This window comes from Hippoglossus stenolepis, chromosome 8 (genome assembly GCF_022539355.2).
Source record: "Hippoglossus stenolepis isolate QCI-W04-F060 chromosome 8, HSTE1.2, whole genome shotgun sequence".
In the NCBI taxonomy this organism is placed as follows: domain Eukaryota; kingdom Metazoa; phylum Chordata; class Actinopteri; order Pleuronectiformes; family Pleuronectidae; genus Hippoglossus; species Hippoglossus stenolepis.
Window position 1 is genome coordinate 15,479,647 of NC_061490.1, and position 15,024 is coordinate 15,494,670.

At 41.4% G+C, this 15,024-nt stretch overlaps 1 protein-coding gene across 2 annotated transcripts in view; it reads right to left on the minus strand.

Annotated features, from left to right (window-relative positions):
- Positions 1 to 15,024, minus strand: part of galnt1 (UDP-N-acetyl-alpha-D-galactosamine:polypeptide N-acetylgalactosaminyltransferase 1) — a 40,369-nt gene that overhangs the window by 19,382 nt on the left and 5,963 nt on the right. For both annotated transcript variants that reach the window (XM_035163687.2, XM_035163686.2), the window contains one exon: positions 5,394 to 5,506. The gene's annotated coding sequence lies outside the window, so the exon portion shown is untranslated. The remainder of the gene's footprint in view (positions 1 to 5,393; positions 5,507 to 15,024) is intronic.

Genomic DNA, 15,024 nt, shown 5'->3' on the forward strand with positions numbered 1-15,024 from the left:
CAATGTCCTCAACTGTCCATTGCTACAGCTGCTCTTTTCAGCCTCTGTCTGAAACACTGTCTGTTTATGATCCCCCTCCCAATAAAGCCCCACTCTGTCTGAATAATTACCATATTTGTAAAATACTGCAGTAACTGAAATATGTTAGGTTATAATCATATTTTTCTCAACTTTACTCTTTTCGCCTCATAGTATAGTTATTATTTGCCTTCTAGTAACATTAATCACTAGACTACTAAAGGTTAGCTGCACTAAAACCTATATATTCATAACGGTGTGTGAGTACAGGAAAATGGCTTGCTTGGTTCTGTACGGATGTCTTCATCTTGAGTGTTACCATAACAGCATGTTCACACCACTGACTGTGCTTATGTTCACACACACAGGTGTTATTCCAACTGCAGTGAGTGTAGAAGGAGCACATGGGTGATGGCTGAATGAGATAATGCCATGCTGTAGTCTGTGTTACTGTTTGTCTTCAAAGCTCCCCCCTCTAGTTGTTTAATACATCTACTTACTTTGATATATAACCTCTGTATTTTTCTGAAAGCCACAGTAAAGCAAACAGGTTTTCTTCATTTTTCTGGGTTCCCATCGCATCTATGACCCACTTTAAACTTCAAAGACGGTTTCAGAAACAATCAGAAACAGCTGAAACCCAATATAAAACCAAATAAACACAACACAAAACCCATTCTTGTATATTCCTGTAAGGTAAATTCAGAGATCCTCCTGGATATCCTCTACGAATTCATCAAAATCTCATCTAGCCGTTTGGATCACTCTTCTCCAAAATTCTTGAAATTCCAGGGCCAGTGGGAAGCCTGATATCCCGCCCTCGCGCTCCAATCTCCTCTCTGTTTCTCTGACGACTGCAGGATTGTACCACCCTCGCTTGACCTCTGCACAGTAACACGACACAATCTATTAAACCAGCAAAAGCTTGTATATCTCTCCCTTTTCACTTTTCCTGCTGCAGACAGAGCTAGACACATATGCCAAACATATAACAGCGCACTGAGACACGGAGCTACACAGACATGGAAGCGCTCTGTCAGAAAGAAATGCACACATATCATCTTGCTCACAAAGTTGTTTCAAAACACTGTCAGAGGGATGTCAACTGGTTTCCCTGAATGCTATTTGATCACAGCAAATGTAAAAGAATTAGACAGCGGCGCTCCGAGCAGCGGCAGAGCAGATATGGATATACATAGACTAAACACACACATACGCACACACTTTTCGATTCCTGTCTTTCAGCCATTCCTCACTACTCACTATATTTCTAATCAGGCATGGCAGAGGACACCTCAGGTCTCCTCTGTGCTCACGGCCGCCTCAGGCCCTTGTGAGTGTGTGTGTGTCGGTTTAGTTTATGTTGGGCGCTAGTCTCTTTGAAGTCTCTTTTAAAAAGCCTGGCTGCCTATGACATAAAACAGACACAGCTCTCCATCCCTACATTTCCACGCTCGCTCCCTAATCCATTAACATATCACGTTCCCTCCATCTTTCTTTTATATCTCCATCCCGGGCATCTTGCTCTTTCTCTCCGCACCACCCCACCCCCACTCCCCTGCTCGTCTCTTGGTGATGTCGTCTCCTTTCAAGAGCGGTTGCCATCACTACTTCCCTACAAGAACACAATTTCCCCCTTCACATCCTTCTCTGTGTCTCTCTTCATATCCCCTCCTCTCCTCTTCTCCACAGTCTTAATCCTCCTTTAGAGATTGCACAACCAGGGTTTCTTACAAACCACTTGGAAAACTCTGTGAGAGCGTGAGGATCCGGAGCTTCACTTGCTTCACAATTTATGACTCGGGGCGAGGAGCCTCCCTTCTGGGGACGTAATGTTCATATCTATAAAAGAAAATTAAAGAGGAGAGGGACATTGTATTTATAGGAGTGAGAGCCAATGAGAGAGGGGGATTCATTTGTGTGTCATTAATCCACAGAAAGTTTGTGCTGCTAATTCATGTAATAAACTAAGATAGTTTATTTGTTTACTCTCTGTATAGCAGAGTTTTTTCTTTACTCTACAAAACCAGATGGTTTTCATTTTAACTACTTTCTCCTCCTAAAACAAACATGTAAATATGTATGTTCCTTTTTGACTGATGCATCCTCAATAGGGAAAAGAAGAGATGATGCTATTCAAGTGTGTGAAGTGTCCTTGGATCACGATAAGCTTGATAAGCTTAACAGTTTTCAAGACAACACTGATAGGAGGGTGATTTTCTCCACAGTCGTATAATACCTCTCTCAACTAGAGCAGGACAACGCTCAGGCTAATATTAGGAGTGAAACAGAACAGCGTGGCCTGACATCCCGTCTGCATCGCTCTCTATGGAGTAGCTGAGGTACACAGCCGCTCCTGGCATAAATGGCTAGGATCACTTCATTTCCAGGTCATAACCTTGACAGCAAAACATAGACTGGTCCCATAGAGGAAGAAGAGCGAGACGAGTACTGAGGCAGAGAAAAACAGAGGAAGAGCTACTATTATTCATAGAGCGAAAGGCAGAGTGTGAATATATGCACACATATATATATATATATATATTCTGTATGCGTACATGTTCATAAAATATACAGAATATGAATATATACATCCAATGTTGTGGCTGATTGATGTATTTGGCTTTCAGCTACAGGGTTTCCCACAGTGTTTTACAGCACAGGTGGGTCTTTTTGCCTGAAACAAAGATCAGCTCTGCAAACATTACTAAAGTTATTACAATTCTGTGAGACAAAAGCAATTAATATAGCAACATTTTTAATGAAACTTGGCAGGGTTGTTTATTATGAGTTTCATAAATTGTTCACAAACCAACATGGTGAGCCACAGGCCAGATTCTCTGTGGCTCACCACGTTGGTTTATCATTTTAGTCAAGTCAATGTTACTCCCTTTTTCTTCTTTCTTCTAAGCTGTGTGATTGTGAAGAAAGCAACACAGGATATGTCGCAAAATGTTCTCACTACAAACAACTAACAGTAAAGGAAACTGAAAAGAGTGACGGACATGTGCCTGTCGGCTGTAATATACTTTCAGCTCTGCTGCTGAAGTGAGTGAATTTGGTAGAATTACTTTAAAACCAGATGCAGGCACAACCTCGTCCACAGCCACCCAGTGTTATGACTGTTATTAAAAGAGATGCTCCTCAGTGTGTAAGGATTTCAAAACTGAAGTACAACCAGGTTGCTGACAGTTTATTATTCTTTGACTGTGTGGAAATTGGATATTACCTGATCAAAGACGATGAACAAAGGCATCAAAACATGTTCAGGGTCTGTAAGTGGGTGGTGATTATTATTGTAACATTTCCTCTAACTGTAAGGTGAGGTTTACAGATATATCTCGAATTGATAATTTTGTCACAGTTATATTTGAAGTGTTATAGGCAGCATTTTTACTAAATAACTGATATATATCTAAAAATTTAAGTGATGCATCTAAAAAGTGTTTTCTTTGTATAAAATAACTTGATCATTGGTTGATTTATATATCATAAATGTTAACCTTACAAGCCTGATATTGGTAATTGTTTCAAAACTCCGATATTGACTCAAATACATTTGTGCTCCCTTTTGCTGCAAAAACTAATATCCTTTTTAGTCAGAAAGAGAGAGAAAGTTAAAAAACGGAGAATAAAAAAAGCAAACAGCAACACAGGTAGAACTGTCCATGGCAGCGTAAAAGTCCCAGCCAAAATTGATTACCAATGCAAAGCTTGGCACGGGCACAAAGTGGAATTAAACACTTCAATCTCCAATCACTAGGGCATTTTCGGCCAAAATCAATAAATATCACTGTCACAGAGGGTGTTCCCCTGACGGATGGACACAGCACAGCTGCCTGGCTACGCTACACCAAAGAACGCACAGCACATGTATAAAAATAAATAAATTATAACAGACATTCAAACCTCAGCATAATTTTTCAGGTCTGTGTGATGCAAGTGTGCTGTAATTGCTCTTTTAACAATCCATAATCCCACTTTTTCTCTCATATTTAATTCACCCTCTCAAACAGCCATGAATTGATCTCAACCATGCAAATTTACAGAATGGAGGATTTAGGATTCTTCAGCGATTAATACCTTTGTGTGTGTTCACAGATTTGTCTACAAATTTACAAATCTCAATGGACTGACAAATCTGGCGATTTATTTTTATCATTTACAGAACTTATTTTCAGTTACACAACTCTCTGCTCATATCTGCTCATATTTTTGTTACAGTAACTGCCCCACTTCCCATAAGGAATCATGTTTTGCAGTGGTGGTTATCAAACCCCTGGCCCTGGCACCAAAGAACTGCACAAATCTCTTCCTCTACATACCTTTAGGAAGTTAGGAAATCTTAAAGAACATGCATGATTAACACAGTCTAACAACTGCACCCATTGAGTAATCTTTAATGCCTGACTGCACAAAGACAAGTCGGTGCAAGCTTGACATCTCATCAAGAGTTGCCACTGACTTTTTATTTCCCAATGAGCAGAGCAGCAGAGTCAGAGCAAAGATCAACATTTAACTGGAGGCACCAGATTCAAGATGGCTGTCATCAGAAAGTGTAACATACCAGACACAAGCAAAACAGTTAATCACAAAAGGATTAGGTTAGCATTGTATATCAAATAACATTGTATATCACATCTTAATCATCCTGAAAATCAGATACAGCATAAATAATGACTGTACTAAGTCTATATTCCTTTCAATGAATAGTTTTAAATGGGCATATAGTAACAATAATTAGAACCTAAATAAAATGAATATAAGAAGCTGCTAATTTGCAGGCTGCGTTTTAAGAGAGCTCTTAATGAATCTTAACAGCAGTAAGGCATCTGCGGTAAGAACTAATCCTCCTCCATAACAACAGAGATGGTCTTCAACATACACAAACACTCAAGTATTTTAACAATAAGAACAGATTCAACGGATAAGGAGAAGTTTGGGAAGGTTTATGTCGGTATGACAATTGCAGCAGAATAATAGTAGGGAATGTCTGACTCATCTGTGGTAAACCTTTGACAAATCTGGTGCTTAAAAGAATACTCCTGTTTTAACATTGACGTTTTGGTGACTGTAATTGATCTTCATACAGGTCACCAAGATATCCACTATTACAACTATCCCAGTGTAAGTGATGGAAGGCAGCCTACAGCTCTCATTGGTCAATCCTGATTTGCTACAATGTCCTCGGGAGATATTTCTTTGATTCAACAAACCCAAACTGCTGAAACATCACATTACCTCAGCTCATTAGCTGGAAGTGTTTAAACTGATGCATCAATGAGCTACTGATACTAAAGCATGAGGGGGACAACTGAGTCAGATCATTGTTCTGTTGTTCATTTCATAAAGCCCCAGCCTCCCTGCATACATACCTCTCTGAGTGACTAAAGGGGTCTCTGGTCAGATGTGCAGGGTGCTCCACCAGCAGAGGGGGCGGAGCTTCAGAGATCCCACTTCCTCTTTTGCTCCTCACTCAAACATGCTCCTTGAAGAGAGAAGGGAGACACAGACCCACTGTAAACATCTGAGCAGTTGCAAAGACAAGTAAAAGCTTTGATGTGATCTGAAAGTGTGATCTCAGTTAGGAATTGTTACAAGAAGATGCAGCAGCCAGTAGCTGCCTGAAATGTTTGGATTTTTATTGAGATTAGCATTTTTTTGCTATTATTAATTAAGCACGTATTATTTATTAGTACTTATGACAGAACTACACTCTTCAACTTCAAAAATCAGTACAAGTGTAGTGATTGACCCAGAAAGAAAGGGAAGAGAGCCAGGATTAGAGTTAGGGTAAGTCAATTTGAAATAGAGGCTGCTCCTCTATCCAGCCTACTTCTTACTGTCCCATAGCAGGAAAATGAGGTTGGCTCACGCAGCAACAGGAGATTGGAGACCACGATATCTAGCATTGAGCTGCTGCATTCAATGGTGGATAGAGAGTGTATTTAATGTTAATATTTTCTGGCCAGAGAATTCATCATTGTCTTAATTATTGTAGTTTACATTCCTCCTGAAAAAAATGCAAAAAAATTAAATATATAAGGTCATCGGAAATCACATGAATGATGTTTTTGTTTTTTTGAAGGACCATGTTGGTAATATGATTGTGTAATTTGGTGTTGCAGAACAATAATTAAATCAAAATCTTGAGTACTGTAATTGAACTGTTTTCCATTTTATTTTACCGCTTATACATTCCAGTTACAGAACGAGGAGTGGGGACTGTGTTTTTTTTCCAATAAGCCTGGAAAGGAGACAGCAAGCATTCTGATTGCACCTTGGGGAAGCAAAACCGCAATGCAACCACAGGAAGGCAAGAGCGAGACTGTCACTCAACGACCTCAAACACACTTCCTGACTCTGCACGCACAATAATAACACTCATCTCTCTCGCATAATCACACAATCAGAGTCACAATGTCACCAGGCATTTTTCCAGCAGCACCAACACTTCCCGGTATTAGTGGAAGTGCATCAGCAAACATGTCTGAAAAGGGTTAGACTTTCGAATGCTGTCAGTCATTTTACAAAAATGTCGGCATAACTCTGCATCTCTGGGTATTGTGTTATAAATCCATCGTGCTCCCTCCTTCCACACCCACCCAGAGGTTAAACATAGCCTAAGGCGCTCTGCCAGCCTTGGAGCAGGATAAAAAGAGAGGGAGAGAAAAGACAAGAGGGATGAAGGGGGAGGGAAAATGGGGATGGACAACTGACGGATTCTCAGAACTGCTCATTTCACTGGATTAATCTGCTATTTTTGAAAAATCCGCAGAGAATGAAGATGAGAGTGAATATGACTCAGTGTGTATGTGTGTGTGTGTGTGTGTGTCCTTCAATCTGGTCCTTGGCCTACTTTAAAGCCAAGTCATCATTCTGCTCCACTGGGACTTCATATTTCTAGCCACTGTACAGGTGTGTGTGTGTGTGTGTGTGTGTGTGTGTGTGTGTGTGTGTGTGTGTGTGTGTGTGTGTGTGTGTGTGTGTGTATTAAGAGTTTGTATTACAAGAGGAGCCATACCATAAATCTCTTCCTGCCAGCCCACACACTCATGCATTACTGACTGTAAGGAGGCTGTACTGCAGTGCAGGTTTGCCCGAGTATGTGAAAGGCCCTGGCCACCAAAGGTGTCTGTCTGTCTGTCTCCTCCTGAGTCATCATTCCTCATCATTCCTCATCTCCTCCCTGGTTTTCTCGCTCTCTGTCTGTCTGTTTGTATGAATTCACATGATATTGCAAACCGTCTCTCTTTACTTCCCTCTTTTCTGAACCTACATCTTTCACACACCTCCACAATGTTTGAGTGGAATGTAATCCATCTGCAAATTGGAGGCAGGAGGAGCAAGAGCTTCTATAAATACTTGACAGCTTCCCCTGACAATCACAAACTAAATCTACAGAACCACACACAACACTGCAGCGCAAATAGCAACCCATCTCTGTCGCTGTCGGCCAAGCAAACCTCTTCCTCTGCCCATCTCATGCTCTAGTCCATGCATGAGTGCTGTATGATGATGAGGAGGAAAAGACAGCAGCAACAAGGAGCTTGAGAGACTAAACAATGAACTTCATGGTTTAAAAATACGGAACTGAATTATTAGGCTATTGAAGTAAAATTTGAATTAGAAAATTTGATCAAGAGAGAGTGACTCAATGCCTGTGTTTTGCCGGGCTCTTGTCCAGCAGTGCAGCAAAATCGGGAGGTTTTCCAACATGTGCAGCTACCTCAGCTTTTCCTACACATCGCCATTAAGTGTTTTCTCGTAAAAATGTAAAGCCTGGCCTCATACTGTTAAAGACACAAGAACGTGCTATAATAGCTACTGCTTCCCTAAGACAGTAAACTCAAGTAAACTGGCGTTCAACACAAAGATGCCCACGCCTCATGCACCAGATGAGAGGTCTCAGCAGTGAGGCTTACAGATAGACACTTAGTCAGGTGTGTAATGCAGAGCAAGTGAGCAGAGGTGGACCTGTCCAGACAGTGAGCTGTGCCCGTGAACATGATATGACAGAGGCCAACACTACACTGACGCAAGCCTCCATAGAGCAGAGACATTAATCTACTCTGAGAGGATCTGTGTTGATGTGAGAGCTGCTAACGTCTATTATAAAATAGTCGTCTCTTCTTCAATCCCAAAACACCCATTCTCTGTAAGAATCAGGTATCTGAGCCAATACTAACCTTCTTAAGGGGATCAAATATTAGCAAGAAATGACTGATCCACATTAAATATAGTTTGCTGTGCTGCTCCATTCATCCGCGGAAGTAAAGCTTATTTGAAAACATTAATCTCTAAAAGGCAGGACATGGTAAAACTTAACTCATGCTGATGCATAAAAAGTGTAAAATCTCAAACAATGGATGTGTGAACATCCACACTCACAGGGAAACACAGTCTTATGCAGTGAGTCAGTATTATATCTTACTATAATGTGAGGAATTTGTCTGTATGCGAGTATGTACAGGGTATGTGATGCTCCTGTCTCAAAAACATTAAATTGAAATGTGTGTGTGTGTTGCTGGGTGCCCAAGGAAGTACAGTCAAGAAATCGGTGCACTTTGGACATGTGAATTTGACTCAAATTGGTATTCGGTATGGGCAGATATGCAAAGTCCAGGAAACAGAATCACTACCGGGAAGGGAAAAATGTTATCTGAACATCTCTACTGTATTGGCAGAAAAGTATATTAGTATTGAGAGAAAAGAGAGAGTTTTCTCCTTCGAACAGTCTTTGTCATCCCTCCCTCCCTCTCTTTGTTCCAGCTGTGACCAGCTGAGAATGAACACAGAGAATGCAGCTCGGCAGCCAAAAGGCTGGGTCCTAACCATTCCACCCTGCTCTTGCCTGAATCTGTGACCCTAATGAACACTCCCTGTTATTACTTCACCAAGTCTCACTCTCTCGTCTCCCACACAGGCGTCTTTCCATTCGGTCTAAGTCGAGGTAATTCCTGTCATAAATAAGACCAGGGACCGAGCCAGACTAACAAATGAAGAGGGGAGGATGAGCTCATGGATAGACAACTGGAGATATTTCTGCTAGCAAGCACAAGTCCTCTTTCGGCGAGTAGAAATCACTTAACACACCGATCGTGTGGTTCATGCAATTCGGCACCCACATGACTGAGGCTTCAAAGCAGGACCAGAGCCAAACAAGGTTGAGGAGCTCTCAAACAACCTTTGTTCTGGACAATTTAGAGAGTGGTGTGGGCTGAGCTGAAACTAACAGTCAGTCAAATCAGTCCTTTACAATTCTCCAAGCTCAGAGTGAACACACTGTGACCAACCAGCCACGGCCAAGCATTAAACCAAACTGTTCCACACTCTCTCTCTCTCAAGACTGCCAAGGAAAGACACTAGAGAGCCAAAATTAGGAAAGACGGGAAAAAGGTATCTTTTCTTACCACATGATAGGTTTCTATGAGCATGTGTGTGTGTGTGTGTGTGTGTGTGTTTTTGGTTCCTAGCCAATGTTTCTGTTTGTGTTATGTGACTCTGTTTGTAGCGTATGTCGTACCAGAAGGACTCCAAAGATGACATCTTTGGCCTGAGCAACAACAAACAGTGCTGTGCCAAATCGGTGCAAACTGCACCTCCCCTCCACCTCGTTCCATTCGATCTCCTGCTCTGTCAAAGAACTCATGTCTCCAATGGTGTGGGAAAGGAAGGCCCGGAGGGGTCTGGAGCACCTCAAGCACGCAACAAACTCTACAATACAGGCTAAATAGAGACTAGAGGAAAGGCAACAGAAGATGACAACAACAGTGTCACAGGCAACAACAGGCATAGTTCACCATTTCTGACAGCTTTCCAGGGGGAAGCCCAGGGAGGAAAAACAGGAATGCCAGGAATAGCAAGGAGAGAATAGGTAAGAAACAGCTGGTCCAAAATCTCCCGACACATCACTGATGTCACACTTATCAGGGATGAAACAGCTTCCACAACAGCCTGTTTTGCTTTCCACAATAAGGCCGTGCTCTGGGAGCCTGTCACTTTCCAGATATATTGTATGTACTCACAGAGGGAGGCAGGGTAGGAAGAGGAAGACAGAGGGACCAAAGAACAGGCAGAGAAGGACAGATAAAAGGAGAGAGTCACAGAGAGAAAGAGAGAGATTGGCTTCCTGTTTATGGAGACTGTGGAGGACAGGAAACAGAAGAGCAGGCCGCTTGACCAACGTTAACGGAATGATAGTGATGACAATAGACACACCACACGGAGACACACATACTCACTACCTTCCCTGTTCTGCGTCCTGACACAGAAAAGATTAAGCTCAAAACTTTCCCAACTATGCCCATATGTCCTGGTGTCATTTGGAGAGTTACAGTTTGGTTCTTGATTCTGTATCTCCCTGCTGTCCCTGCTCTGGCCAGCAGCAGTGTTAACAGGATAAAGCTGAAGTGCGTGCATGCCCCCAGCTGTGTGCTCAAACGCTCTCGGCAACATTCCCAATCCAGGGCAGACTTCCTAGCAATTCTACTCAGCATGTAATCTCCTTCTCTTGTGGTAAAGCGGCAAAATGTGGATTCAACACGTTCTGCATTTACAACTGAGGCCGTTTTAAGCTGCACGCACAGCAATAACATTAACGATTGTGAGGTTAATTTTCCATGCAGCCCTTAACAAAACGCAGGGTATTTAAAAGCTTTAAAATATACACAGAACAAAGGATGGTAAATTACACATGTAAAACGGAGGAGACTATTCCTAGAAACCATCTTCAGAACTCATTCAAAAAGTTAATAGAAGAAAACAAGATGAAAGAGGAGTAAAATGAAAACAATTACATCAATTCAAGACCAGAGCTCAAAAGAGATGATGATAATAATAATAATAATAAGATAAGTAATAAGTTCTCTTCACTGCAAATCTTTCTTTAAAAAACAACAACTGCTTATCGTATTACTACAGGGAAAAACCACGGCTTTTTTCAGTAAATAAAACCGATGTGACAAGCGACTGCATTATGTTTTATAGATTAAAACAAACTGCTGAAGAGGAGAAAACATTTTTTATGTGAATAAAAGAAGAGCTTGTTAACATTTAGAGCCAACAGTGATTATATTTGCATTTTAAAGACAGAGGTTTATCTCTTGGAGTAACATTGGACTTGTGGTCGGATTGTGACTGTGTATTCATTAGCAGCTGGAAACTTTCCAATGTGTACAGTGTTTATGCAGCATTTCTTTTTTACTGCTATTCATCACTTACCTGGTCCTCAATCAGTTCAAAAAGGATTTTACACTGTTCTTCTGTGACCCCTGCAGCAAGAATTCACTAAATATGCAGTGGCTTTTCTGAGAAATTGTTATGCAGTGTGATTTTTTTTATTTGTTATTTGTCATTTCCAAAAGCTGCAAGGCTGTGGCAAAAAAATATATTTGTTAAATGGAGCTTGTTGGGAGCAATCCAGATCCTGAAAATATGCTCTGACTGAATTAGTCCCATAGACAGTGGCTGGCTGCCAGGATGTTGGACTGTTGATGATGAGGACCACTGGTTAAACCTGGGTTTGTGATAATCCTCCTGGATTAGATGTTATGTAGAAAAAGGTGGTGATTGGGAAGAGATGCCAGGATTCTTTCAATTTGATCTTTTTTGCATACAGTTTTTTTTCAAGTTGGTGCATAACCACTGCCTCTTAAAGACACAGGGTGTATTGAAACACTATATTGGAGATTCCAGAAATCTCTGTCTGTCTGCCTGTCTGTCTGTATGTGGGTCACATATCTCAAGAACTGTTCATCTTATCAGCTCCACACTTGACATACTGTTGAGGCGGCTGGGACTCATCATCATAAGTGACGACGTCGTTCACAATATCAACACATTCACAACAGCATGTTCCCGGCAATGACAACGGATTCTCCAGTTCTGGCTTCTTTGCTTCACCAAACTTTGAATAAACAGGTGAACAGCTTTCTGTTAAATAGCCCATTCCAAACCGACAGGTTTTGAACTAATGAACTATAAATTTAAGTTGACAACAAGCTTAACTATATCTGTATGTCTGGTAATGTTTGTTAATCCCTTCCTTACTCATAAATATAAAATACTGATACTGTAGGGAAAGCTGTGAATTGCAGGTTTTCTATATTCAGGCCATTTCATATACTTGAGTTTGTCACTTGCCTGTTTTCAAGTAATTGCAAGAATTTCATCATTGTGTGATTCGTGCAACCTGATATACGCAACTGCTATGTAATGCAGTGGAAAACTTAAGAGAGCCATTAATGTAACACACCTTCAATCGTCTCCAGAGATAAAACCGTCTAATTCATGAGAAGGAAACATCTAGAGAACCCATAATCATATACCTGGCAAGCTAAGTGTGCTGAGTCACTGCAGGAGAGTAAAGTATCCACTGCTTCAGCCTCCTTTCACAGGAGAGAGACACTTTTCATTTCACTGCTAACACAGTGCCATTAAAAGGACTTCCCAACAAATCGAGACATCTGCTATCTCCAGTTGTCTTTCACAAGACGGTCAGCAGCATCATGTAACCTGCGTGTTAGCAGCCCCGCTCCTCATTAAACCTGTTATTTAACACTTCTGGTCCAGAACAAGTGGTTTGGTCTGTGGGATCATATATCAAAATAATGGACACTCAATAGCCTATTGGCTGCCGCAAAATGCCCAATCAATCACCGGGCAAATCTAAATATACACACACGACTCAACTTACACACACACACACACACACACACACACACACACACACACACACACACACACACACACACACACACACACACACACACACACACACACACACACACACACACACACACACACACACACACACACACACAAATTGAATGATGTAATGACAAGCACACACACACTTCCTAACAAAGCTAACACTGTCAATATTTAATTTAAGCAGCTCCGTCAAAACGTTGATAGCCTTTAGACACACACACACACACAAAACCAAATGTTCAGCAATAACTTCATCTTAATGACTGCAGGTGAAATCCACTATGAGCCACACACATGACTAATCTGGGCATCCTCTTTCCAATCTAGCTTTATTGAGAAGTCACACGGATTTTCCATCTCTATTTCTATCACTGTGGCTCTAAATATCCTATTGTAATAGAACTAGGTCCACACAGTTTCAGATGCCCTTGTTTGATATGTTGAACACATCTATTTAAGCACGCAGACAAAAAGGTAAGCATGACTAAAATAACCAAAGCACAGGCTGGCCCGTTTCCTTTTGCATTGTTGTGAAGTCTTTTTTAAGTCCACCTACAGTAAGTACAGAAGGCAGTATCCTGATGTTGTCTCTCCCTGCAGAGCTGCAGCCACACTGACCCACATTCCAAATTCTGGTAGATTACACTGCAGCACATACAACATACGCACGCGCACACACACACACACACTCACTCCATAAACCCAGTGCACCTGACATTTGTGGCTCATAGAAAGGCAATTTCTAATGGCTTAGCACACACACACACACACACACACACACACACACACACACACACACACACACACACACACACACACACACACACACACACACACACACACACACACACACACACACACACACACACACACACACACACACAAAATGGGGTCTGTTGTTCTGCAGCCCATCAGCTAGTAGTAATCCTTGATATGTTTATCAGTGTGACTGGGGACTAACAACTGCACTCAAGGAGTCACACAAACAAAGAAGCACAAACATGCTCAGACACTCAGAGAAGCTGCCTGGTTGCAGATAAGAGCCAGAGGTGGACAAGTGTGTGTCTGTTAGCCCTCAGTGGAGTGCTGCACCCTCAGCACTCGGGGTGAGCCTGGGGCAGATGGGCTGCTCTGTAACACATCACACATCTGCAACGGAATGTCTTCACTGGTGTAAAGAACACAGAGTGGAGAGAGCTGAAAATAAACACTATTGAATGTGAAAATTTATATAAATATATCTCAAACTTTAGAAGACTAATTGTGCACATCGATTGTTAAATAGAGATGACACGAACACACACAAGTTCTTAGTAGGAGTTTAAAGGTAAATGTATAAATGCTCTACTCTGAAATGTATTTAAACAAAACTTACTGTGTGAAAAGGTATTTTTTTATTTGGAACATGAGGGTTACTGGTTTGCTGACTTCTTTTTCTCAGCACCTTTTCTTGACCACTTGACCTTACACGCAAAAATGAAAGTAATAAACCAACACTGTCTGCTGCTCCTGAAGAGTAAGGTTGAGACTGCATCCATAACAATACGTTTTCGTTTTAAAACTGCATTCTAAAACTAAAACAATCTCCGTCCACACAAGCACCGAATCAGTAACTGAAAAAATCCATCCTGAAAAAAACTGTATTTTACTAGAGCATTCACTGGAAGCAGGTTGTCTTCTCTGCAGTTGGTTACTAAGTACCAATCATAAAGCAAATGCAGACTTTTAAAATTAAAATGGGACCAGTAGAGTTTCCAAACTTAAGTAGTGTGGACGACAGGTGTAAACATAGCAGTCATGATGCCTTTAAAAGCTAAAATATAGTAGTGTTGAAGTATCCTGCCTTTAACTGACAGGTACTGCATAAAGTATTCTTCTTTAGAAACCAGCAGCAAAGAAAATTCCCATGACATTAGATTTTCACAAAACAAACAGGTGTAGCAGCTGGATGCAGAAGCCAACGTTCGCTCACAAACAAAAGGAGTGGAACGCATTAAAAAACGACCACAAAAACAATCAGGCCAGAGTTAGGAGAAACATCTGTGTTTCAGTGTGTGTCACACAATTGTTTCTCCATGAGTCAGCAGAAATTGGACATATTCCCCTTCCTCCTATGGTGGGTGAGAGGGGGTGGGGTGGGCAAGGAGCGCGGCTGTCACCATGGAAACTATGTCTTTTCCTGTCGGGTCATATCTCAGACACAGACAGATGCTGTGAGCAACATAGGGATGCATGAGCAGCACAGGTAATCGTTGGAGCGAAGCTGAACACTGTATAGAGTTACACAGTGAT